Source organism: Salmo trutta, chromosome 14 (genome assembly GCF_901001165.1).
Source record: "Salmo trutta chromosome 14, fSalTru1.1, whole genome shotgun sequence".
Lineage (NCBI taxonomy): Eukaryota > Metazoa > Chordata > Actinopteri > Salmoniformes > Salmonidae > Salmo > Salmo trutta.
The window spans coordinates 18,757,554-18,784,272 of record NC_042970.1 but is presented as its reverse complement, the minus strand read 5'-3'; the positions used below and the strand labels follow the sequence as shown (position 1 = coordinate 18,784,272).

General features: G+C 42.5%; 1 protein-coding gene across 7 annotated transcripts in view; it reads right to left on the bottom strand.

The window, feature by feature from the left end:
• LOC115207551 (forkhead box protein P1-B) overlaps positions 1–26,719 on the bottom strand; it is a 241,771-nt gene that overhangs the window by 167,831 nt on the left and 47,221 nt on the right. For 6 of the 7 annotated variants that reach the window (XM_029774727.1, XM_029774728.1, XM_029774729.1 and 3 more), the window contains one exon: positions 3,155–3,198. The exons of the other annotated variant lie outside the window; for it this stretch is intronic. The gene's annotated coding sequence lies outside the window, so the exon portion shown is untranslated. The remainder of the gene's footprint in view (positions 1–3,154; positions 3,199–26,719) is intronic. 7 annotated transcript variants of the gene reach the window in all.

Below are 26,719 nucleotides of genomic sequence, written 5' to 3'. Positions count from 1 at the left end.
TCATATAAACCATTATACAACGAGTGGATCTAATCCTGAATGCTGATTGGTTAAAACCGCATTCCAGCCAGTTTCTATTCCACAAGTTACCACCAGCTAAATCTATGCCATTAAAATGCCTATTTACTCGTTCCAACTGACTGCACAATCCACTGTCTCATCAGCCCAGCCAAGCAATATATAAACTTGATCTCCACTATAAAAAGCATCTATACATAATCTCACATTATCTCACATCTTTTAGACTAACATTTAGTTTTCAACAGCGGAGATTTCTATAAACCTTGCTGTCTGTCTCTCCGACATTTGCAACATTGTTTCAATATTCAAATTAAATCTCCAGCTGTCCCATAGTAATGAATGTGTCGGGAGTCGGGACGAGATAGACAGTCGGGCAGCGTTTCTCAGCCAGTTGAAATCATGAATCAGCTGGCATAATTTTTATGGATATATAAAAAGAAATGTCAATTGAAAAAAGGTAAAACGAAACAAAGTGCAGCTAGTTTTCAGTCTTTCCAAATTCAGTTTGTAGTGATTGTGATAACTGTGTCCTGATGAGTGAGCAAATGTTCTATGCCAGGCAAATTACGCCTCATTCACTCATTGTTATGGATGTATCCAAATAAATGTTACTAGAAAACTACTGAAAGAAATGCAAATGCAGCTACTTTGCTGTTAGTCTGGCTGCACTTTTTGACGTGACTGCAAGGTAGCCGTAGTTGACTAGCTTGCAAGCAAGGGATAATTATATTGCCAGCCAGTATGATAATAGAACATTTAGAACGAATGACTGGTCGCATCCATAGATACAGAACAAAAAGACTGAACGACTGGGTCGCGTCTCTAGCAACCGAACCGATAGAAACAACAAGCCAGCTTGGGTAATAACCTTACATTTGTGTCGGAACTATATCTTGTGGAAGGATGAAATAGTATGAATAAATTCATAAAAAGGAAGTTTTTAATGAAAATATGTAAATCATTATTTGAATATGTTGGTAACCCATTGTACAAAAGTGTAATGGCTGTGGGCTTAGGGTTGTTGTCCTGTTGGAAGGTGAACCTTTGCCCCAGTCAAGGTCCTGAGCGCTCTGGATCTGGTTTTCATCAAGGATCTCTCTGTACTTTGCTCCGTTCATCTTTCCCTCAATCCTGACTAGTCTCCCAGGCCCTGCTGCTGGAAAACATTGCCACAGCATGATGCTGCCACCACCATGCTTCACCGTAGGGATGGTGCCAGGTTTCCTCCAGACGTGACACTTGGCATTCAGGCCAAAGAGTTCAATCTTGGTTTCATTGGACCAGAGAATCTTGTTTCTCATGGCCTGAGAGTCCATTAGGTGCCTTAGGCTGTAATTTACCTTTTACTGAGCAGTGGCTGACCACTCTACCATAAAGTCCTGATTTGTGGAGTGCTGCAGAGATGACTGTCCTACTAGAAGGTTCTCCCATCTCCACAGAGGAACTCTGGAGCTCTGTCAGTGACCATCAGGTTCTTGGTCACCTAGTTCATATAAACCAGTATAGTTCATATAAACCAGTGTAGTTCATATAAACCAGTATAGTTCATAGCTCATATAAACCAGTATAGCTCATATAAACCAGTATAGCTCATATAAACCAGTATAGTTCATAGTTCATGTAAACCAGTATAGTTCATATAAACCAGTATAGTTCATAGTTCATGTAAACCAGTATAGTTCATTGAAACCAGTATAGTTCATAGTTCATGTAAACCAGTATAGTTCATAGAAACCAGTATAGTTCATATAAACCAGTATAACTCATATAAACCAGTATAGTTCATAGAAACCAGTATAATTTATATAAACCAGTATAGTTCATATAAACCAGTATAGTTCATAGTTCATAGAAACCAGTATAGTTCAAATAAACCAGTATAGTTTATAGAAACCAGTATAGTTCATAGTTCATAGAAACCAGTATAGTTCATATAAACCAGTCCAGTTCATTGTTCATATAAACCAGTATAGTTCATAAAAACCAGTATAGCTCATATAAATCAATATAGTTCTGCCCAGCAGTGAGGGACAGTAACTGGGTCTAGAAGAGCTATCTAGTGCTCTTAACTAATGTCTGATACCCTAATTCAACACCAACACTATCAAGCCTAATGGGAGACAAACTGTTAAATCAAATGCATAGCGACTGAGGATCATGGCCATATGGTCACAGAATACAACCTGACAAATATCACACCAAAACAGACAGAGACTGAACAGATAAATGTAACCTAAAACATGTCTTGCCAAGGTCAAAATGAATCTTAATGCAAACACCAGATTTAAGGCTGAGCCTCCTCTGTGTGTTGGTGGTGTGGTCAGGAGGAAGGTCAGCCATGTTTAGTGTTTACAGTGCTTTGAAATAGTTTTGCAGTGTGAAGTCTGCTCTGGGTCATTGTTTGCTTTGAATGTGTTTATACACTACACAGAGTGTAAATGACTTGAGAGATGGTGCGAGGAGGGTTGCAAACATGAACCTGCATATAGTATCTGGTCATGTTTTTGCCTTGAATTCAGTCACAACTGTGACTATAAAGTGGTGTGGATTAAAGGGATATCTGGAACCTATGTTAATCATGCATTGTCACTGACATTTCTGCTTCATTGAAAGTAAAAAGCAACTGACCAAGTGATCCATTTACAACAGCACCAGTTATTATGCAAAATCAAATGTATCGTTTGCGACCTTTTCATCAGATGACCCTGTAAACATTTGCATTTTTATATTTCTCTGAGACATATCTTCACCAAGTTTACTGTGGATGCACTACTCTTAGAAAAAAGGGTTCCAAAAGGGTTATTTGGCTGTCCCCACAGGAGAATCCTTTTTGGTTCTATGTAGAACCCTTTTGGGTTCCATGTAGAGCCCTCTGTGGAAAGGATTCTACTTGAAACCAAAAAGGGTTCTTCAAAGGGTTCTCATATAAGGACAGCCGAAAAACCCTTTTAGGTTCTAGATAGCACCTTTTTTTCTAAGGGTAGAAGGAAACACTCTTCACAGGGAAACACTTGTCCATGGATGTAGTCTATTTAATAGGAGTATTTGAGTATAGATCTGTCATGTCTATTAGGAGTCTGTCTCTGGTTCTACTGTATGGTTGTGTCAATGGGGTCTGACTCCAGTCACTTACTTTGATCTCTGTCTCCACAGGGGGTCACCACTGGAGTCTCCAGGCTGGAGGAATTCACAGCAGGTGGAAGAGAGCGAGAAAGAGAAAGAGTGAGAGAGAGAGAGAAAAAGAGAGAGAGAGGGAGGGAGGGAGGGAGAGAGGGAGAGAGAGAGAGAGAGAGAGAGAGAGGAGAGAGAGAGAGAGAGAGAGAGAGAGAGAGAGAGAGAGAGAGAGAGAGAGAGAGAGAGAGAGAGAGAGAGAGAGAGAGAAGGAGAAAGGAGAGAGAGAGAAGGAGTAAGGAGAGAGAGAAGGAGAAAGAAGAGAGAGAGAGGAGAAAGGAAGAGAGAGAGAAGTAGAAAGGAAGAGAGAGAGTGAGAGAGAGGAATGGAGGGGGAATAAAAGTGAAAAGAAGAAAAAGAGGAAGATATTATTGTCAGTTGGAAATTATGAAATCTATGGCACTCCTTCAATCCAAAAAACGACAAACACAGTATTTAATTCCTGTTGGGTACCTCCCTATTATTGTGAAAGAATATTTACAGTATTTGTGTGCGTGTTTACTATCCTTGTGGGGACACGAAGTCCAGTCAAGTGGGGACATTTCACCAGTCCCTACAAGAAACATTTTTAGGCTTAGTGGTAAAGTTTAGGGTTTATAATTAGCGTTAGAATTAGCATTAGGGGTTAAGTTTAGGGGTTTGGGGTTAAGGTTAGGTTAAAGGTTAGGGAAATAGGATTTTGAATGGGAATCAATTGTTTGGTCCCCACAAGGATTGTAAAACAAATATTAGTGTATGTGTGATATGTGTATGTGTGTGAGAGAGAGAGGGATACAGTGCCTTTGGAAAGTATTCAGACCCCTCGACTTTTTCCACATTTTGTTAGGTTACAGCCTTATTCTAAAATGGATTAAATTGTTTATTTTCCTCATCAATCCACACACAATACCCCATAATGACAAAGCAACAAAAGTATTCAGACCCAGTACTTTGTTGAAGCACAATTACAGCCTCGAGTCTTCTTGGGTATGACGCTATAAGCTTGGCACACCTGTATTTGGGGAGTTTCTCCCATTCTCCTCTGCAGATCCTCTCAAGCTCTGTCGGGTTGGATGGGGAGAGTTGCTGCACAGCTACTTGCAGGTCTCTCCAGAGATGTTCGATCAGGTTCAAGTCAGTGCTCTGGCTGGGCCACACAAGGACATTCAGAGACTTGTCCCGAAGCCACTCCAGCGTTGTCTTGGCTGTGTGCTTAGGGTCGTTGACCTGTTGGAAGGTGAACCTTCGCTCCCAGTCTGAGGTCCTGAGCGCTCTGGAGCAGGTTTTCATCAAGGATCTCTGTGTACTTTGCTCCATTCATCTTTGCCTCGATCCTGACTAGTCTGCCAGTCCTTGCCACTGAAAAACATCCCCACAGCATGATGCTACCACCACCATGCTTCACCATACTGATGGTGCCAGGTTTCCTCCAGACGTGACACTTGGCATTCAGGCCAAAGAGTATTGTTTCTCATGGTCTGAGAGTCTTTAGTTACCTTTAGGCAAACTCCAAGCGGGCTGTCATGTACTTTTTACTGAGGAGTGGCTTTGTCTGGCCACTACCATAAAGGCCTGATTGGTGGAGTGCTGCAGAGATGATTGTCCTTCTGGAAGGTTCTAACATCTCCACACAGAAACTCTAGAGCTCTGGCAGAGTGACAATCAAGTTCTTGGTCACCTCCCTGACCAAGACCCTTCTCCCCCGATTGCTCAGTTTGGCCGGGCGGCCAGCTCTAGGAAGAGTCTTGGTGGTTCCAAACTTCTTCCATTTAAGAATGATGGAGGCCACTGTGTTATTGGGGACCTTCAATGCTGCAGAAATGTTTTGGTACCCTTCCCCAGATCTGTGCCTCCACACAATCCTGTCTTGGAGCTCTAAGGACAATTCCTTCGACCTCATGGCTTGGTTTTTGCTCTGACATGCACTGTCACTGTGGGACCTTATATAGACAGCTGTGTGCCTTTCCAAATCATGTGTAGATTGCTAAGGATTTTTTTTATTCAATCAATTTTAGAATAAGACTGTAATGTAACAACATGTGGAGTCAAAGGGTCTGAAAACTTTCCGAAGCCACTGAATATATATCTCAATATCTCTCTCATCATCACTCAATGCCTAGGTTTACCTCCAGTGTATTCACATCCTACCATACCTTTGTCTGTACATTATACCTTGAAGCTATTTTATCGCCCCCAGAAACCTGCTCCTTTTACTCTCTGTTCCGGACATCCTAGACGACCAATTCTCATAGCTTTTATCCGTACCCTTATCCTACTCCTCCTCTGTTCCTCTGGTGATGTAGAGGTGAATCCAGGCCCTGCAGTGCCTAGCTCCACTCCTATTCCCCAGGCGCTCTCTTTTGATGACTTCTGTAACCGTAATAGCCTTGGTTTCATGCATGTTAACATTAGAAGCCTCCTCCCTAAGTTTGTTTTATTCACTACTTTATCACACTCTGCCAACCCAGATGTCCTAGCCGTGTCTGAATCCTGGCTTAGGAAGACCACCAAAAACTCAAACTCCATCCCTAACTACAACATTTTCAGACAAGATAGAACGACTAAAGGGGGCGGTGTTGCAATCTACTGCAGAGATAGCCTGCAGAATTCTGTCCTACTATCCAGATCTGTACCCAAACAATTTGAACTTCTACTTTTAAAAATCCACCTCTCTAAAAACAAGTCTCTCACCGTTGCCGTCTGCTATAGACCACCCTCTGCCCCCAGCTGTGCTCTGGACACCATATGTGAACTGATTGCCCCCCATCTATCTTCAGAGCTTGCGCTGCTAGGTGACCTAAACTGGGACATGCTTAACACCCCAGCTATCCTACAATCTAAGCTTGATGCCCTCAATCTCACACAAATTATCAATGAACCTACCAGGTACCACCTCAAAGCCGTAAACACGGGAACCCTCATAGATATCATCCTAACCAACTTGCCCTCTAAATACACCTTTGCTGTTTTCAACCAAGATCTCAGCGATCACTGCCTCATTGCCTGCATCCGTAATGGGTGAGCGGTCAAATGACCTCCACTCATCACTGTCAAATGCTCCCTGAAACATTTCAGCGAGCAGGCCTTTCTAATCGACCTGGCCCAGGTATCCTGGAAGGATATTGACCTCATCCCGTTAGTAGAGGATGCCTGGTTATTTTTTTTAAATGCCTTCCTCACCATCTTAAATAAGCATGCCCCATTCAAGAAAATTAGAACCAGGAACAGATATAGCCCTTGGTTCTCTCCAGACTGGACTGACCTTAACCAACACAAAAACATCCTGTGGCGTTCTGCATTAGCATCGAACAGCCCCCGTGATATGCATCTTTTCAGGGAAGTTAGAAACCAATATACACAGGCAGTTAGAAAAGCCAAGACTAGATTTTTCAAGCAGAAATTTGCTACCTGCAACACAAACTCAAAAAAGTTCTGGGACACTGTAAAGTCCATGGAGAATAAGAGCACCTCCTCCCAGCTGCCCACTGCACTGAGGATAGGAAATTCTGTCACCACCGATAAATCCACTATAATTGAGAATTTCAATAAGCATTTTCCTACGGCTGGCCTTGCTTTCCACCTGGCTACCCCTACCCCGGTTAACAGCACTGCACCCCCCCACAGCAACTCGCCCAAGCTTTCCCCATTTCTCCTTCTCCCAAATCCAGTCAGCTGATGTTATGAAAGAGCTACAAAATCTGGACCCCTACAAATCAGCCGGGCTAGACAATCTGGACCCTTTCTTTCTAAAATGATCTGCCAAAATTGTTGCAACCCCTATTACTAGCCTGTTCAACCTCTCTTTCGTGTCATCTGAGATTCCCAAAGATTGGAAAGCAGCTGCGGTCATCCCCCTCTTCAAAGGTGGGGACACTCTTGACCCAAACTGCTACAGACCTATATCTATCCTACCCTGCCTTTCTAAGGTCTTCGAAAGCCAAGTCAACAAACAGATTACCGACCATTTCGAATCCCACCGCACCTTCTCCGCTATGCAATCTGGTTTCAGAGCTGGTCATGGGTGCACCTCAGCCACGCACAAGGTCCTAAACGATATCTTAACCGCCATCGATAAGAAACAATACTGTGCAGCTGTGTTCCTTGACCTGGCCAAGGCTTCGACTCTGTCAATCACAACATCCTCATCGGCAGCCTCGCCTGGTTCACCAACTACTTCTCTGATAGAGTTCAGTGTGTCAAATCGGATGGCCTGTTGTCCGGACCTCTGGCAGTCTCTATGGGGGTGACACAGGGTTCAATTCTTGGGCCGACTCTCTTCTCTGTATACATCGATGATGTCGCTCTTGCTGCTGGTGAGTCTCTGATCCACCTCTACGCAGACGACACCATTCTGTATACTTCTGGCCCTTCTTTGGACACTGAGTTAACAACCCTCCAGACGAGCTTCAATGCCATACAACTCTCCTTCCGTGGCCACCAACTGCTCTTAAATTCAAGTAAAACTAAATGCATGCTCTTCAACCAATCGCTGCCTGCACCTGCCCGCCTGTCCAACATCACTACTCTGGACGGTTCTGACTTCGAATACGTGGACAACTACAAATACCTAGGTGTCTGGTTAGACTGTAAACTCTCTTTCCAGACTCACAAAATCTAGAATCGGCTCCCTATTTCGCAACAAAGCATCCTTCACTCATGCTGCCAAACATACCCTCGTAAAACTGACCATCCTACCGATCCTCGACTTCGGCGATGTCATTTACAAACTAGCCTCCAATACCCTACTCAATAAACTGGATGCAGTCTATCACAGTGCCATCCGTTTTGTCACCAAAGCCCCATACACTACCCACCACTGCAACCTGTACGCTCTCGTTGGCTGGCCCTCGCTTCATACTCGTCGCCAAACCCACTGGCTCCAGGTCATCTACAAGACCCTGCTAGGTAAAGTCCCCCCTTATCTCAGCTCACTGGTCACCATAGCAGCACCCACCTGTAGCACGCGCTCCAGCAGGTATATCTCACTGGTCACCCCCAAAACCAATTCCTCCTTCGGCCGCCTCTCCTTCCAGTTCTCTGCTGCCAATTACTGGAACGAACTACAAAAATCTCTGAAACTGGAAACACTTATCTCCCTCACTAGCTTTAAGCACCAGCTGTCAGAGCAGCTCACAGATTACTGCACCTGAACATAGCCCATCTATAGTTTAGCCCAACCAACTACCGCTTCCCCTACTGTATTTCTTTCTTTATTTTGCTCCTTCGCACCCGATTATTTCTATTTCTACTTTACACTTTCTTCCACTGCAAATCTACCAATCCAGTGTTTTACTTGCTATATTGTATGTACTTCGCCACCATGGCCTTTTTTGCCTTTACCGCCCTTATCTCACCTCATTTGCTCACATTGTACATAGACTTATTGACTGTATGTTTGTTTCACTCCATGTGTAACTCTGTGTTGTTGTATGTGTCAAACTGCTTTGCTTTATCTTGGCCAGCTCGCAATTGTAAATGAGAACTTGTTCTCAACTAGCCTACCTGGTTAAATAAAGGTGAAATAAATAAATAAAAATAAAAAATATAGAGGTCACTTTCAAACAATTCTTCTTCGTTAAAGCTGTGTTAAGTAGATTTTTCCTCAGAGGTTATTTTTCTTTCCATGTTTTAAATATCTTTGGATACATATTTAGCATCACAAACGAGAATTCCCTTGATTAAACAAATATTGGAACATTCAGAAAACTGTAATTGAGTTCAAATTGATTCTAGCTGCGCTCTAATTGCATTTAAACACTGTTCGTCCCTAACCCTAGATCCACAGCTCCTTCTGCTTAATTACTACAGCCCTCTGAAGACAAATCCCTCCGCTGTGGAAGGAAAAATAAAAATAGTGTAAGTTTAACAGAACGTTGTTAAAATGACCAATAAACTTTTTTTATTCAATATAAATTAAACCCCAGCAGAGAGAATAGGGCTCAGAGAACACACAGCAAAATAGCTTGTTGAAGCATTGCACAGTACCCCATCTCAAATAAACGCCACAGATTAACACCAACCCCCTGTGGCTGACTTCTGTCATACACAACCCTACCCCCTCTGCCCCTCCGCCACCTCCCCCCTCCGCCCCCTCTGCCCCTCCGCCACCTCCCCCCTCCGCCACCTCCCCCTCCGCCAACTCCCCTCCGCCACCTCCCCCCTCTCCCCCCTCCGCCAACTCCCCCCTCCGCCACCTCCCCCCTCCGCCATCTACACTCTTTCTATCCTTTTTCAAACATGGAGAGAAGAAAAGGCTAAATGTGTTTCCTGAAAGGGAGGAGAGGTGGAAAAAGCCCATCCTGCACTTGGAGTCACCACCGTGTGTCCCGTCAGAGCAACCCGCCACCCTCCACTGGCTTTTCTGCAGATGCAGCAGAACTTCCCCGAGAGGAGAGGGGACTGTTTGCCAATTCAAACAGGGCTCCCTCTCCCTCTCCCGGCGGCCAGCGGCCCATGGGCCTGCTCTGCTCAGCACTGGTGCTTCCTGAGGGCTCGCTGCAGCTGGAGCTCTCTGAATAAAGGTAACAGGGAATGTCAGAGCTACTGTAAACTTACTAGCCCGCTTCTGTCAGCAGGACGTTCACAATCAAAGCAAAACAACCCCACCTAAAACACCATGCATTGTTTTTTCCACCAGCCCCATCCTAAACTTCCCACGAATCACAAAGAGAGCATGACGAGAGGGCGACCGCTGTTCCCTGATCTTGCCAAACAAAATGCCAGGAGACCGGGAATGACATTCAACTCTGGTTTAAAAATACGAGCAATTTGAAAATGATTAGAGTCTTATTTTATTGTTGAGCGCCTGACACAGGAGAGGAAACCAGAACAATCAACTCAACTGACTTTTTTTTCTGCTGAATTTAGAAACACTAATTAGTTTTGCTCTCATAAACCCAACCTGAAAACGACCAATTAGAAAGTGAGAATGATCCATGAGCAGCAGAAACAAGTGCTTGTCATTCTTCACTTAAAGTCCCACATCCACAACTTTACCGCAATGACTTTCACACTGCTCCCATGGCGAGCCGAATGTTACCTACTAAACACTCAGTCACGTACTCATCCTGATAAATTAATAAGCCTTTACGTAATCCTTTAGTGAGCCTTTTGCAGAGTTTTTAGGGAGATATTACAGCTCTACAGAGCCACATCAAACGCAGTTGCAGAGGCTTGGTAGAACAGATGACTGAACCATCGGGCTGACCACAGCACCAGCTGGGCTCTACCATAAACCAACCAGGGCCAGACAGACAGACAGTTATCCTCTCACAGCTGCCTGGTTCACATTAATTTCCTCTTTCAAGGGTATTGAAACCACTATATCCCTCCTACCCATTGACTAACAACTGGGACCTGTACCTTCCTGTGCTAGCCTATCACACAGCGCATTCTCTTGCCAAGTGGTGTGGGTTTCATGTTTAGTCTGTCATAAGAAATTAATGATAAACTTGTGGAAATTGTCTTCAGGAATTTTCACTGCTATTCCCACAGCAAACAGCAGAGAGTGTTTCATCACTGTCTGGCCTAAGATTGATAGCCTGTCAGAGCCTTCTCCTACTCTGGCTTCAGCTACATCTTCTGGGCTGGGTAGTGGCTAAAAAAGGCCACGGCTTCACTTTCCTGGCCTGTGCTTTTTACCAGGAGTAATTCTCAGATGCCAGGTCGCTGCCAACGTCCTTGCAGCCGATGGCAGAGAGGCCAGTAAGTTCACATTAACTGCAGAGTGTAACTGTGCTGAACATCTGCTCATGAATGAGAGCGCTGCCCACTAACTCAGCGAGTTGAGGCCTGCTGATGAAAAATGCAACGCTCTCCTCTCTGGCACGCTTGTTTTGCGCTATTCTCCTGAGCCCCTAGAATTATATTAAGAGAATTTCAGTACAGCCCAGTGTATCTGAGAGAACAGCTGGCGCTGAAAAAAGAACTGCTGCTCGCCGAGAGCTCAGGGACTTCACACGGCATCAGCCTTCTCGTACACCATTTGTCCTTGAAGGAAAAAAATCTGTGTTAAGCACCCAGGTAATAAGAAGACAGCAGCTACATTTAGTTGATTACACTACTTATGTGTGCAAAATCAGACAGAATAACCAACAAAGCCATGAATTGATATGGGGGGGGGGCAATTGTGACAATAAGTAGCAACCTCTGGAGACATCTGCATACACTAACTCATGCCCTTTGTTTGGCTTGTTTCCTGGTGGGAACTCATTAGACTCTGCCTCTTACCAAACCAACATGAAGTTAAAACAGAAACAAGTGTATTCTACACAGTACATAGCTACATGGTCCCCATAACAACATGATGAAAATACGATTGATGGTTTACCCCAAACTACCTGGTCACGTACGGTCTTTCACTTATACTATGAGCAAATTTGACATATCACTCCTCATCAGATGGTGAAATAGCCTCTGTTCAGAATCATACATTTAAGGAAGTGATGATTCTTACCAAAAACCCAAAATACAAGATTACATAACATTTGGTGATTTCACTTCTGTCTTCCTTTGAAATGGAGATATCTTCTTGAAAGTCTGTATGGTGGGCATCCCTTCACTGATACAAACATATGATACACACACAGTGGCACAAAAACATTCATTCTCTCCAAACTGTTTTGTCTCTGTTGCTTGCTTGTCACAATATTTATCAGATCACCAAGTTGTCATTCCTCCAAAAAGCCAGTTTCACTCAAGAACACTTGTGTGGGACAAACTCACTATCATGTTTAAAGATGAGAGAACTTCTAGTTTACTAGGCTCCCTGTGTGTTCGGTGATGGCATATGAAGGACATATGCAGTATCTAAATGATCATGACAATACCCACCCCCCCCCCAGAAGACGATGTGGGGGAGTAAAAACTCTTCTCCAAGACATTTAGCTGGTGACAAATCACAGCACTTTGTCTTCCTGAAAACATCCATCCTTCCTTCGTAACCTCCCAACATCACATGGAGATAGGAAAACACACATTACCAAGCTGACAAACAATTACAACCATGTCATTAATGACAACCGACCCTGAGCAAGCATTTGCCAGACAAACACAAATCATGATAAATCAGACAACACAACATGTCTCCATGATGCCATAGAATAAACCTAGGATGACTCTAGGAAATACATCCAATTTTGACAGAAATCGAATTGGGGGGGGGGGTGGGGGGTCAGAGCTTTGTTTAAGAAAAGTATCACCATAATGTTAAACAATCATAACTTGGTGCCAGAAACGTAAAACTAATATCAAAGCCAGGAGGTAGAAAACTCAATTCCTCACTTCATATTAAAATTATTTTTTGGGTTGTTGCAGTTTTCCCATTAAAATTACTTAATCCGATATAGAGCATTAGTATCTCTTTTAATACATCTCCAAGTGTCAGCCGGCGAATGAAAAAAGCTAGCCTCTGTAAATATGACTGCATACTTCTAACACAAGCATTGTTGACACGTAATGTAATTTCAGCGGGACATCCAAATGAAAGCACTACGGGGTAATATAATGCTCTTAATGAGAATTATTTCCAGCTCGAGACCTTGCAGAGATAGCCATAATGCATTGCTTCTTTTTTTAATAAAATAATTGTTACAGTTATTAAAGATGAATCTCATCAGAGGCAAGATGACAAAATAATTCATTACCAAAACCCAGGCTTTAAATAGCTGCAAATTAAAATCCCCAGAAAATTTGCTTCCTGATAAATGGGATCGTTATTTCATATAAATATTGGATATAGTGTGCCCTTGAAAGGAAATAAATATTGCAATAGTCCATTAAAAAGTTTGTAGAATCAACCAATGAACAGTTTAACCAATAACAAAAACACTAACAATACCCATACTTTATACACCAATTATCTCTAAAAGATCTGTTAAATATGTCAGGATGTTAGTGTACCCACAATTAGTTTCTGACACAAGGATCAAAAGCTAGAAAAAAGTGTTAAGACTCATAATAACTCCTACATATGGGTGTTAACAAGGTAGACCACTGAGCTACTGCCGACATGGTGGAGCCACCGTGCCTCTGAGCATGGGGAACCATGGGGAACCATAGGGAAACTGGGACTCAGTACTCTCAGCAGTACATGCATGTGTGAAACAGAGAATGCGTTGGGGTCCATGGCTCCCATTCACAGCTCTTATTTATGTATTCAAAAGAGATAATTTACGGTGATGGCATTGGAACTTCCCAGCATGCCTTTTAACCTGTGGTTTTTCACTCTCGCCACAGCAGGATGTCCAGGGGAAATGCTTTATGAAGATCCTGGAGACATAAAGAGCCTGGGTGACTTACTGCTGCATTACTGTCTGAAAGGTAAAGTTATTTAGACCAATAAAACGCTAATATATTGTTGGAGTGGAATAAAACAGAAGTTATCTCTACCTTAATAACATCACCACAACCCCTTACATTGTTTAGATCAATAAAGCCCATTAAAGTACAGACCTCCACACAGATAAAGCCACACTGCCACTGTGAAATACTGCTCACTGGCATTATGAAGCGCAGAGATCTAACAAAACAACTGAAGTCAAATCACACACCATTCTAATAGGGTTCAAATGCGAAAATGTTGAAGATTTTAGCTAAGTGTTAATGCTGCAATATGTAACGTTTTGGGCAACCCAACCAAATTCGCATGTTATAGATCTGTCATTCTCATTGAAAGTGTAAGAAGCTGTAAATCTGTTCTACTTTTGGTTTTACACATCAGCTTCAAACAGCTGGAAATAAAATATTTTTGGTTATTGAAAATACATTTCACAGCGGTTTAGATGGTACAATGATTCTTCACACTTGCTTGTTTTGTCACATAAACTGAAATTAACTATTAGAATTTTATCACCTGGAAATGTCGGAGTGAATTCTGCATATTGTACCTTTAACACTGTGGCCTTGGACAGGGGTTCCCAAAGTGGGATCAGTGGAGGTACTGCAGGCAGTCAGCAGCCAGATCTCAAAATATATTATCATTATCATTTATTATTATTATTTACTTGGACCAAAGGACAGATTTCCACCGGTCTAATGTCCATTGCTCGTATTTCGTGGCCCAAGCAAATCTCTTCTTCTTATTCGTGTCCTTTAGTAGAGGTTTCTTTGTAGCAATTTAACCTTGAAGGCCTGATTCACACAGTCTCCTCTGACCAGTTGATGTTGAGATTTGTCTGTTACTTGAACTCTGTGAAGCATTTATTTGGGCTGCAATTTCTGAGGCTGGTAACTCTAATGAACTTATCCTCTGCAGCAGAGGTAACTCTGGTTTTCCTTTCCTGTGGCGGTCCTCGTGAGAGCCAGTTTCATCAAAGCGCTTGATGGTTTTTGAGACTGCACTTGAAGAAACTTGAAAAGTTTTCGAAATTTTCCAGACTGACTGACCTTCATGTCTTAAAGTAACGATGGACTGTCATTTCCCTGCTTATTTGAGCTGTTCTTGCCATAATATGAACTTGGTATTCTACTAAATAGTGCTATCTTCTGTATACCAACCCTACCTTGTCACAACACAACTGATTGGCTCAAATACATTGAGAAGGAAAGAAATTCGACAAATGAACTTTTAACGAAGCACACCTGTTAATTGAAATGCATTCCACCTCATGAAGCTAGTCGAGAGAATTTGTTTTTTTACAAATATTTTTTTATTTAACATTTTTTTTAACTAGGCAAGTCAGTTAAGAACAAATTCTTATTTACAATGACGGACTACCCGGGCTGGGACAATTGTGCGCCGCCCTATGGGACTCCCAATCACAGCAATGTATGATACAGCCTGGAATCAAACCAGGGACTGTAGTGACGACTCTTGCACAGAGATGCAGTGCCATAGACCGCTGCGCCACTCGGGAGCCAAGAGTGTGCAAAGCTGTCATCAAGGCAAAGGTTGGCTCCTTTGAAGAATTTCAAATATAAAATATATTTTGATTTTTTAGCACTTACTGGGTTACTACATTTATTAGTATTTTTATTTATTTCACCTATATATAACCAGGTAGGCCAGTTGAGAACAAGTTCTCATTTACAACTGCGACCTGGCCAAGATAAAGCAAAGCAGTGAGACAAAAACACAGAGTTACACATAAACAAACAATAACAGAATAGAAAAGAAAAAATAGAAAAATCTATGTGCAGTGTGTGCAAATGTAGGGAGGTAGGCAATAAATAGGACATACAGGCGAAATAATGACAATTTAGCATTAATATTGGAGTGATAAATGTGCAGATGATGATGTGCAAGTAGAGATACTGGGGTGCAAGAGAGCAAGAGGGTAAGTAATAATATGGGGATGAGGTAGTTGGGTGTGCTATTTACAGATTGGCTGTGTACAAGTACAGTGATTGGTAAGCTGCTCTGACAGCTGATGCTTAAAGTTAGAGAGGGAGATATAAGACTCCAGCTTCAGAGATTTTTGCAATTCGTTCCAGTCATTGGCAGCAGAGAACTGTAAGGAAAGGCGGCCAAAGGAAGTGTTGGCTTTGGGGATGACCAGTGCAATTTACCTGCTGGAGCGCGTGCTACGGGTGGGGGTTGCTATGGTGACCAGTGAGCTGAGATAAGGTAGGGCTTTACCTAGAAAATACTTATAGATGACCTGGAGCCAGTGGGTTTGGCGATATGTAGTGAGGGCCAGTCAACGAGAGCATACAGGTCGCAGTGGTGGGTAGTATATGGGGCTTTGGTGACAAAACGGATGGCACTGTGATAGATTACATCCAGTTTGCTGAGTAGAGTGTTGGGGGCTATTTTGTAAATGACATCGCTGAAATCAAGGATCGGTAGGATAGTCAGTTTTACGATGGTATGTTTGGCAGCATGAGTGAAGGAGGCTTTGTTGCAAAATAGGAAGCCGATTCTAGATTTAATTTTGGATTGGAGATGCTTAACGTGAGTCTGGAAGGAGAGTTTACAGTCTAACCAGACACCTAGGTATTTGTAGTTGTCCACATATTCTAGGTCAGAACTGTCCAGAGTAGTGATGCTAGTCGGGCGGGTGGGTGTGGGCAGCAATCGGTTGAAGAGCATGCACTTAGTTTTACTAGCATTTAAAATCAGTTGGAGGCCACGGAAGGAGTGTTGTATGGCGCTGAAGCGCGTTTAAAGGTTTGTTAGCACAGTGTCCAAAGAAGGGCCAGATGTATACAGAATGGTGTCGTCTGCGTAGAGGTGGATCAGAGAATCACCAGCAGCAACAGTGACAACATTGATATATACAGAGAAAAGTGTCGTCCCGAGAATTGAACCCTGTGCCACCCCCATAGAGACTGCCAGAGGTTCGGACAACAGGCCCTCCGATTTGACACACTGAACTCTATCAGAGAAGTAATTGGTGAACCAGGCGAGGCAGTCATTTGAGAAGCCAAGGCTATTGAGTCTGTCGATAAGAATGCGGTGATTGACAGAGTCAAAACCTTGGCCAGGTCAATGAAGACGGCTGCACAGTACTGTCTTTTATCGATGGCGGTTATGATATCATTTAGGACCTTGTGCATGGCTGAGGTGCACCCATGACCAGCTCGGAAATCAGATTGCATAGTGGAGAGGGTACGGTGGGATTTGAAATAGTCGGTGATCTGTTTATTAACTTGGCTTTCGAAGATTTTAGAAAGACAGGGCAGGATGGACTTAGGTCTATAACAGTTTGGGTCTACAGTGTCTCCCCCTTTGAAGAGGGGGTTGACCACGGCAGCTTTCCAATCTTTAGGGATCTCAGACGATACAAAGGAGAGGTTGAATAGGCTAGTAATAGGGGTTGCAACAATTTTGGCAGATCATTTTAGAAAGAGAGGGTCCAGATTGTCTAGCCCAGATGATTTGTAGGGATCCAGGTTTTGCAGCTCTTCAGCTGTCTGGATTTGGGTGAAGGATAAGCGGGGGGGGGGGGGGGGGGGGGGGTGGCGGGGGGTGCTGAGATTTTGGCCGGGGTAGGTGTAGCCAGGTGGTAAGCATGGCTAGCCATGGAAAAATGCTTACTGAAATAAATGCTTAATGCTTACTTATCGATTATCTACATGATTCCATATGTATTTCATAGTTTCGATGTCTTCACTACTAATCTACAATGTAGAAAATAGTTTAAAAAAAGAAAAACCCTTGAATGAGTAGGTCTGTCCAAACGTTTGACTGGTACTGTATATACTGTACACAACCGTTCAAAAGTTAGGGGTCACTTAGAAACGTCCTTATTTTTCAAAGAAAAGCATATTTTCTGTCCATTAAAATAACACCAAATTTATCAGAAATACAGTGTAGACATTGTTAACGTTGTACATTTTTATTTTAGCTGGAAACGGCAGATTTTGTATGGAATATCTACATAGGCGTACAGAGGCCCATTATCAGCAACCATCACTCCTGTGTTCCAATGTCACGTTGTGTTAGCTAATCCAAGTTTTTCATTTTAAAAGGCTAATTGATCAACAGAAAACTATTTTGCATTTATGTTAGCACAGCTGAAAACTGTTGTTCTGATTAAAAAAGCAATAAAACTGGCCTTCTTTAGATTAGTTGAGTATCTGGAGCATCAGCATTTGTGGGTTTGATTACAGGCTCAAAATGGCCAGAAACAAAGCACTTTCTTCTGAAACTTGTCAGTCTATTCTTGTAGTGAGAAATTAAGGCTATTCTGTGCGAGAAATTGGCAAGAAACTGAACATCTGGTACAACGCTGTGTACTACTCCCTTCACAGAACAGCGCAAACTGTCTCTAACCAGAATAGAAAGAGGAGTGGGAGGCCCCGGCCCACAACTGAGCAAGAGGACAAGTACATTAGAGTGTCTAGATTGAAAAACAGACACCTCACAAGTCCTCAACTGCCTAGAAGGCCAGCATCCCGTGGGTCGCCTCTTCACTGTTGACATTGAGACTGGTGTTTTGCGGGTACTATTTAATGAAGCTGCCAGTTGAGGACTTGTGAGGCGTTGTTTCTCCAACTAGACAGCCGTTTCCAGCTACAATAGTCATTTACAACATTAACAAAAACAGGTTTTTAGACATTTGTGCAAATGTATATAAAAAAACAGAAATATCACATTTACATAAGAATTCAGACCCTTTACTCAGTACTTTGTTGAAGCACCTTTTGCAGCGATTACAAAACTTGAGTCTTCTTCGGGTATGACGCTACAAGCTTGGCACACCTGTACTTGGGAAGTTTCTCCCATTCTTCTCTGCAGATCCTCTCAAGTTCTGTCAGGTTGGATAGGGAGCGTCGCTGCACAGATATTTTCAGGTCTCTCCAGAGATGTTCTTTCGGGTTCAAGTCCGGGCTCTGGCGGGGCCACTCAAGGACATTCAGAGACTTTTCTCAAAGCCACTCCTGCATTGTCTTGGCTGTGTGCTTAGGGTCATTGTCCTGTTGGAAGGTGAACCTTCGCCCCAGTCTGAGGTCCTGAGCACTCTGGAGCAGGTTTTCATCAAGGATCTCTCTATACTTTGCTCCGTTCATCTTTCCCGTTCATCTTTCCCTCCTGACTAGTCTCCCTGCCACTGAAAATCATCCCCACAGCATGACGCTGCCACCACCATGCTTCACCGTAGGGATGGTGCAGGTTTCCTCCAGACGTGACACTTGGCATTCAGGCCAAAGAGTTAAATCTTGGCTTCATCAGACCAAGCTGATCCTAACTGTTATAGACCAATTTCTATTTTGCCCTGTTTATCAAAAGTGTTAGAAAACCTTGTCACTAATCAACTGACTGGCTTTCTTGATGTCAAAGGTATTCCCTCTGGTATGCAATCTGTTTTCTGCTCAGGTTATGGATGTTCAATGCAACCTTAAAGGTCCTAAATGATGTCACCATTGCCCTTGATTCATAGAAATGTTGTGCAGCTATTTTCATTGACTTGGCCAAAGCTTTTGATACGGTAGACCATTCCATTATTGAGGGCTGGCTTATGAATATTAGTGTCTCTGAGGGGTCTTTGGCCTGGTTTGCTAACTACCTCTCTCAAAGAGTGCAGTGTATAAAGTCAGAACATTTGCTGTCTCAGCCACTGCCTGTCACCAAGGGAGTACCCCAAGGCTCAATCCTAGGCCCACACTCTTCTCAATTTACATCAAAAACATAGCTTAGGCAGTAGGAAGCTCTCTCATCCATTTATATGAAGACGATACAGTCTTATACTCAGCTGGCCCCTCACTGGATTTTGTGTTAAACACTCTACAACAAACCTTTCTTAGTGTCCAACAAGCTTTCTCTGCCCTTAACCTTGTTCTGAACACCTCCAAAACAAAAGTATTGTGGTTTGGTAAGAAGAATGCCCCTCTCCCCACAGGTGTTGATTACGACCTCTGAGGGTTTAGAGCTTGAGGTAGTAATCTCATTCAAGTACTTGGGAGTATGGCTAGACGGTACACTGTCCTTCTCTCAGCACATATCAAAGCTGCAGACTAAGGTTAAATCTAGACTTGGCTTCCTCTATCGTAATCAGTCCTCTTTCATCCCAGCTGCCAAACTAACACTGATTTAGATGACCATCCTACCCATTCTACATTACGGAGACTTAATTTATAGATCGGCAGGTAAGGGTGCTCTCGAGCGGCTAGATGTTCTTTACCATTCGGCCATCAGATTTTCCACCAATGCTCCTTATAGGACACATCACTGCACTCTATACTCCTCTGTAAACTGGTCATCTCTCTATACTCGTCGCAGGACCCACTGGTTGATGCTTATTTACAAAACCCTCTTAGGCCTCTCTCCCCCCTATCTGAGATACCTACTGCAGCCATCATCCTCCACATAAAACACCCGTTCTGCCAGTCATATTCTGTTAAAGGTCCCCAAAACACACACATCCCTGGGTTGCTCCTCTTTTCAGTTGGCTGCAGCTAGCGACTGGAATGAGATGCAAAAAAAACCCACTAAACTGGACCATTTTATCTCCGTCTCTTCATTCAAAGATTCAATCTTTGTTTTCCTGACTGTTGTGGCCGCTTCACATGATGTATTGTTGTCTCTACCTTTTTGCCTTTTTGCTGTAGTCTGTGACCAATAATGTTTGTGCTGCTACCATGTTCTGCTGCTGCCACGTCATGTTGCTACCATTTTCCAAGTTCATTTTTATATCAAAAACCAGCTTTTTACATTAGCATGTGACGTTCAGAACTAGCATACCCCCCGCAAACTTCCGGTGAATTTACTAACAATTTACTAAATTACTCACGATAAACATTCACAAAAAGCATAACAATTATTTTAAGAATTATAGATACAGAACTCCTCTATGCACTCGATATGTCCGATTTTAAAATAGCTTTTTGGTGAAAGCACATTTTGCAATATTCTAAGTAGATAGCCCGGCATCACAGGGCTAGCTATTTAGACACCCAGCAAGTTTAGCCTTCACCAAACTCCGATTTACTATTAGAAAAGTTTGATTACCTTTGGTGTTCTTCGTCAGAATGCACTCCCAGGACTTCTACTTCAATAACAAATGTTGGTTTGGTCCCAAATAATCCATAGTTATATCCAAACAGCGGAGTTTTGTTCGTGCGTTCAAGACACTATCCGAAAGGGTAAATAAGGGTTACGAGCACGGCGCATTTCGTGACCAAAAAATTCTAAATATTCCATTACCGTACTTCGAAGCATGTCAACCGCTGTTTAAAATCAATTTTTATGCAATTTTTCTCGTAAAAAAGCGATAATATTCCGACCGGGAATCTGCGTTTAGGTAAATAGACGAAAGAAAATAAAGCACAGGGTCGACTCGTGCACGCGCCTAAGCCCATTATCCTCTGATCGGCCACTTGCCAAAAGCGCAAATGTGTTTCAGCCTGGGGCTGCCTCGATATCATTCAGCTTTTTCCCGGGCTCTGAGAGCCTATGGGAGCCGTAGGAAGTGTCACGTTACAGCAAAGATCCTCAGTCTTCAATAAACAGAGACAAGAAGAACAAGATCTTGTCAGAGAGGGCACTTCCTGTAAGGAATCTTCTGAGGTTTCTGCCTGCCATATGAGTTCTGTTATACTCACAGACACCATTCAAACAGTTTTAGAAACTTTAGGGTGTTTTCTATCCAAAGCCAATAATTATATGCATATTCTAGTTACTGGGTAGGAGTAGTAACCAGATTAATTCGGGTATGTTTTTTATCCGGCCGTGTAAATACTGCCCCCTAGCCCTAACAGGTTAATGTGTTTGAGCCAATCAGTTGTGTTGTGACAAGATAGGGTTGGTATACAGAAGATAGCCCTATTTGGTAAAAGATCAAGTCCATATTATGGCAAAAACAGCTCAAAAAAGCAAAGAGAAATGACAGTCCATCATTACTTTAAGACATGAAGGTCAGTCAATCTGGAAAATTTGAAGAACTTTTCAAGTATTTCAAGTACAGTCGCAAAAACCATCAAGTGCTATGATGAAACTGGCTCTCATGAGGACAGCGATATGAAAGGAATGACCCAAAGTTACCTCGGCTGCAGAGGACAAGTTTATTAGAGTTACCAGCCTCAGAAATTGCAGCCCAAATAAATGCTTCACAGAGTTCATGTAACAGACACATCTTAACATCAACTGTTGAGAGGAGACTGCGTGAACCAGGCCTTCATGGTCGAATTGCTGCAAAGAAACCACTACTAAAGGACACCAATAAGAAGAAGAGACTTTCTTGGGCCAAGAAACACGAGCATTGGACATTGATGGAAATCTGTCCTTTGGTCTGATGAGTCCAAATTTGAGATTTTTGGTTCCAACCGTAGTGTCTTTGTGAGACGTAGAAGAGATGAATGGATGATCTCTGCATGTGTTGTTACCACCATGAAGCATGGAGGAGGAGGTGTGATTGTGTGGGGGTGCTTTGCTGGTGACACTGTCAGTGATTTATTTACAATTCAAGGCACACTTAACCAGCATGGCTAACACAGCAGTCTGCAGCGATACGCCATCCCATCTGGTATGCGCTTAGTGGGACTATAATTTTTTCCCCCAACAGGACAATGACCCAACACACCTCCAGGCTGTGATAGGGCTATTTGACCAATGAGAGTGATGGAGTGCTGCATCAGATGACCTGGCCTCCACAATCACCCGACCTCAACCCAAGTTAGATGTTTTTGGATGAGTTGGACCGCAGAGTGAAGGAAAAGCAGCCAACAAGAGCTCAGCATATGTGGGAACTCCTTCAATACTGTTGGAAAAGCATTCCAAGTGAAGCTGGTTGAGAGAATGCCAAGAGTGTGCAAGAAGAATAATCTAAAATATTTTGATTTGTTTAACACTTTTTTGGTTACTACACGACTCCATATGTGTTATTTCATAGTTTTGATGTCTTCACTATTATTTTACAATGTTGAAAATAGTAAAAATAATGAAAAACCCTTGAATGAGTAGGTGTGTCCAAACTTTTCACTGGAACTGGATATATTTATATTCCGGTCTCTGACATTCATCGTTCTGATATTTCTTAATTTCTTTATTTTTCTGGATTATGTGTATATTGTGTTTTCATTTGTATTGCCAGGTATTACTGAACTATTAGAGCTAGAAACACAAGCATTTCACTGCACCTGCGATAACATCTGCAAATCTGTGTATGTGACCAATAACATTTGATTTGATTTGATTTAGGGTGTAATTTATACAATTCATACAATGCAATGTAATAATATAATATAATAATATGGTGCCATAAGTAATATTTTTGCATTGTCATTTCTGAAAATGTCCTTAATGTATTTACAGTAATAGTGGAATGATAATGTTTCACAATATTTTTTCCCAATTTTTTTTTATTGGGCACACATACAATTTTATTTCATGTAATTTATGTAATTTTAGTAAAAGAGACCTTGGTATCAGTATGATTCCCTGATAAAATAAAGGTTGAATAAAAAGAAATCTGCATCATTAGAATGCAAGTTTGTTTGTGACCATTCGCATTTTTTGGGGATAATTTTCTGTGAAAAACTATAATTTCACTATAAGATATATAGATATAGATATATTAAAGACATTTTCTAAAATTACAATACAAAAATATTACATATAATGCCTTTATTCTACAATTGATGGTCTTAACCCTGGGCAACATATGCCTGGGTGGCTCACAGGGATATTGGTATCCATCGTACTCCACCAATTATACATGTTTCAATTCAATACTTATTGTATTCCCCTTCATTTTTTGGTTGTTGTATAAATACACTGTAATTCAAGCATTTTTGTCTCTCTACCTCGTGCCAAAATGTGTAGAATTGCAGGATTTTAGCTATAAAGCTGCAACAACAAAAAGGCTCTCTGCCCCATGACAAAATGTGTAGAATTGCAGGAAATAAGCTTCAACTCAAAAAGTTTGCAAGAAGTTTTCCTACCCAGGGCCCGAGACATGGATCATCCGGCCATGCACTGCCAAAGTCATAGTAAAACTCCTTGTATGCTATTTTTATCTCTCTCGAGTCGTGTTATGACCATGAGGGGGTCCCTGATGAATTTGCTTTTGCTATCACAAAAGGGGTCCCCGGCCACAAAAAGTTTGAGAAACCCTGCCCTAGGAACTACTTTATGACACACTGACTAAAAAGTGTTGTGTGTGAAAAAGACCTTCTCCCTCTAAACCCCAGGAAGGTGACGTCAGAGACTTGGTCTGTAACTCTGGCCCTGTTCTGTCTCTGTCCTGGGTTTCCTGCCGGGAAAGGGAGCAGTCTACAATATTTCTGGCCTCCAGTCTCCACGTCCGCTAACTCTCTATCACCCCCCGCCCCCCTTCACTTCACCAGCTATGCAAAAAAATTGATTTTCTCTCTTTCTCTGTCTGTCATTGTTTCTCTCTCTCTTTTCTCTTTCACTTCATCTTTCTTTCTCTCTCTCTTTTCTCTTTCACTCATCTCTCTCTCACTTTTCTCTTTCACTCCATCTCTCTCTCTCTTTTCTCTTTCACTCCATCTCTCTCTCTCATGAACTCTGTGTGCTAATGCTAACCCATCTCTCCTAATTGAGTAAAGAGAAGACTGACAGTAAAACATACAGATTCCAGTGTGGCATATGGCAGATTGGCAGGCCATAGAATAAGGAGTTGAGGTCCATACAAGCCCTCTGTGGTAGAACCCTGTATGGTGTGGAGTCAGAGGAGCTCTCCGAAAGCCAGCTCCATCTCCGTTCAGATGGGATCATTCTAAGACGTGTGCACCAGGTGATGCACTAAATCAACCACAGGCAGCATCTGTCCATCAGCCCGAGGTGGACAATGACCACTGCTCATCCACTCCCCCGGGGGCACGCCTCCCAGTCACCATGACAACACAGAAGGGGTAAGGAAAGGTGCATAGTCGGGTTGGTTGTTTAGCAACAAAACGGACGCGATCACAAAATTCCGTCATTGATTGTCAAGCAAATAACTGTCGGTCTCATGGTAATTGACCGTTAATTAACATAAGCACATTTAGCATCTCCTGACTTCCACACATAGCCTACAAGCCATTTTTAAAAAGTATAAAAAATCCATGTAATATAGCCTACACCTTCACAATAAATCCATTATTTATTTTAGACAGGTCTAAAGAAGCATGATATGAAGAAAATGTAGTCTAATTCAGAAGAAAAGAATAGCATACTCTGACTTGTCATTTTGTTAGGTCCTGATGTGGCTATGCCAAATGGCTGTGGGCTACACTAATTCATTTAGTAGACAATATTTGCTTATAATTCCGTGGCATTATTTTATATTATTATATAGTTTGAATAATATTATGCTTAGTTTTTTTGCACAGGCTGTACACACTCCAAGTCTTTCATTCACAATCTGTGGCCGTAATGCACCCTAAAAAAATCTATGTCTTTTGCCTGGAGTGCTGCATTGTGCCCTTCTCTCTGAGTATGCTGAGCAATCCAAAGTGCTTCTCACTCACATGGCTCTCTGTCACGTGATAGGGTCTTTCTCACAGGCTACAAGTGAAGACAGACACATCGGGGATGCAACTGCTCGCGTTTTTATCCAATTCCGAGGTGCATATTGAAGATATTGGAAGAACTGAACACATTTACTTTTTGTCAGCCAACAAGATGAGTAGGCCTAACGAACAGCAAAAGCACTAGCCTATGTCAATCTACAGTCGTGGCCAAAAGTTTTGAGAATGACACAAATATTAATTTCCACAAAGTTTGCTGCTTCAGTGTCTTTAGATATTTCTGTCAGATGTTACTATGGAATACTTAAGTATAATTACAAGCATTTCATGAGTGTCAAAGGCTTTTATTGACAATTACATGAAGTTGATGCAAAGAGTCAATATTTGAGGTGTTGACCCTTCTTTTTCAAGACCTCTGCAATCCGCCCTGGCATGCTGTCAATTAACTTCTGGGGCACATCCTGAGTGATGGCAGCCCATTCCTTGCATAATCAATGCTTGGAGTTTGTCAGAATTTGTGGGTTTTTGTTTGTCCACCCGCCTCTTGAGGATTGACCACAAGTTCTTAATGGGATTAAGGTCTGGGGAGTTTCCTGGCCATAGACCCAAAATATCTATGTTTTGTTCCCCGAGCCACTTAGTTATCACTTTTGCCTTATGGCAAGGTGCTCTATCATGCTGGAAAAGGCATTGTTCGTCACCAAACTGTTCTTGGATGGTTGGGAGAAGTTGCTCTTGGAGGATGTGTTGGTACCATTCTTTATTCATGGCTGTGTTCTTAGGCAAACTTGTGAGTGAGCCCAGTCCCTTGGCTGAGAAGCAACCCCACACATGAATGGTCTCAGGATGCTTTACTGTTGGCATGACACAGGACTGATGGTAGCGCTCACCTTGTCTTCTCCGGACAAGCTTTTTTCCAGATGCCCCAAACAATAGGAAAGGAGATTCATCAGAGAAAATAACTTTACCCCAGTCCTCAGCAGTCCAATCCCTGTACCTTTTGCAGAATATCAGTCTGTCCCTGAGGTTTTTCCTGGAGAGAAGTGATTTCTTTGCTGCCCTTCCTCCAAAAGTCCTCCAAAAGTCTTTGCCTCATTGTGCGTGCAGATGCAGATGCACATACACCTGCCTGGTGCAGATGCACATACACCTGCCTGCTGCCATTCCTGAGCAAGCTCTGTACTGGTGGTACACTTTAGGAGACGGTCCTGGTGCTTGCTGGACTTTCTTGGGCACCCTGAAGCCTTTTTCACAACAATTGAACCGCTCTCCTTGAAGTTCTTGATGATCCGATAAATGGTTGATTTAGGTGCAATCTTACTGGCAGCAATGTCCTTGCCTGTGAAGCCCTTTTTGTGCAAAGCAATGATGACGGCACGTGTTTCCTTGCAGGTAACCATGGTTGACAATGATTCCAAGCACCACCCTCCTTTTGAAGCTTCCAGTATGTTATTCGAACTCAATCAGCATGACAGAGTGATCTCCAGCTTTATCCTCATCAACACTCACACCTGTGTTAACGAGAGAATCACGGACATGATGTCAGCTGGTCCTTTTGTGGCAGGGCTGAAATGCAGTGGAAATGTTTTTGGGGGGATTCAGTTAATTTGCATGGCAAATAGGGACTTTGCAATTAATTCCAATTCATCTGATCACTCTTCATAACATTCTGGAGTATATGCAAATTGCCATC